This window comes from Megascapheus bottae, chromosome 17 (assembly GCF_031878675.1).
Source record: "Megascapheus bottae isolate mThoBot1 chromosome 17, mThoBot2.hap1, whole genome shotgun sequence".
Classification (NCBI taxonomy): Eukaryota; Metazoa; Chordata; class Mammalia; order Rodentia; family Geomyidae; genus Megascapheus; species Megascapheus bottae.
In genome coordinates this window covers 20275849-20277149 of record NC_143525.1, presented here as the reverse complement: position 1 = coordinate 20277149, position 1301 = coordinate 20275849, and the positions used below count along the sequence as shown (strand labels likewise).

Below are 1301 nucleotides of genomic sequence, written 5' to 3'. Positions count from 1 at the left end.
GCACATGCTAGGGGAGCACTCTATCACTAGGTTATGCTCCCAGCCCCTCACATGTACTTTTTAGCCCATCCTGTTTGGCTAAGGAAGATTGAGTGCATGGGTTTTCTCTCAACAGAAAAAAATGGGGGAACCCTTAATATATGTGGTAAAATTGCACTCAGAAACTGCCATGCAACATGGTAAGTTGGTATATACTTTTTCTATTTTTATTTTTAATAAGCTTGATTCACTTTATTATTCTTGTATAAAATCTTATGTTGTGGCCACAGCTGGAGCTTGGGTCCTCGGCCTGGAGCCCTGATGTGGGTGTTCACGAGATGGTCAGTGAATTCCTGGTAAGGAGATCTGGTGAAGACGGTCTCTTTCCAGAGGTCAGGGGTCAGGTGACTGTAGGTCTTGGAAATGGCATCCAAGGTGGCCTTGGTGAAGTTACCCAAGCAGTCATCCATACCAACCATCATCCACAACTTCTTGGTGACAGGAGCTGAAAGGATCCCAGTGCCTCTGGGAGCCGGGATGAGATGCAGCAGCACGGAGCCACAGCGGCCTGTCACCTTGCACGGGACAGTGTGAGGCTTGCCAATCTTGTTCCCCCATGGCCTCTCCACACCGGGACCATGGCTAGCTTGCCTCTTGATGGCAGTGGCAACCTCCTTGGAGCACTTCACACCAGGCTGACATGGCCACTGTAGTTGGCAATGGCCACAAGCGCCTTGAGCCTGGTGTGTGGCCAGCGCGGGTCTGCTTCTGCACCTCGGCCTTTTGAGGGACGCCCCAGGAGGAAGTTGATGATTGCAGACTGCTTGATGGACAGGGAGGAAAGGCAGATCTCCTCCAAAGACTGGATCTTCATGTCCTTAACCAGGTGGCCTAGTCTGGTGACAGGGATCCATTCCTTGTCTTCAGCTTTGCCTCCACGAGCCTGGCTTCTACTGACCCTGGCCCTCTACCTGCCCCAGCCTCCCCAGCCTGGGCCCCTGGGCCTCCTGCTGCACAGGCATCTTCTGCCATTTGGTGTCTTCCAGGAGAAGAAGGAAGTTGGTATATACTTTGGGGAGTGGTTTAGCACATGTGGAGTGACTATGGACACAGTTCTGATGTGGGGTATGGCTGTGTCATACCTGGACTCCTGCTGTCCTGGGACATAAGTGGACTAGTGCCACTTCTAATCCCTATTGGCTTGAAATTGCTTGAGTTGGTTTTTGTACTCTATGACCAAAAGTCTTAGCACCTAAAACAGAAAAAGATTCCCTTGTATAAAACTACAGTAGGCAGTACACGAAGGTTTCCAACGGAGTCTG

The 1301-nt window shown here is 50.8% G+C and overlaps 1 pseudogene; it reads right to left on the bottom strand.

The window, feature by feature from the left end:
* Positions 1–252: 252 nt before the first annotated feature.
* On the bottom strand, positions 253–1048 carry LOC150051313 (small ribosomal subunit protein uS5 pseudogene; annotated as a pseudogene).
* Between the last annotated feature and the right edge of the window lie 253 nt (positions 1049–1301).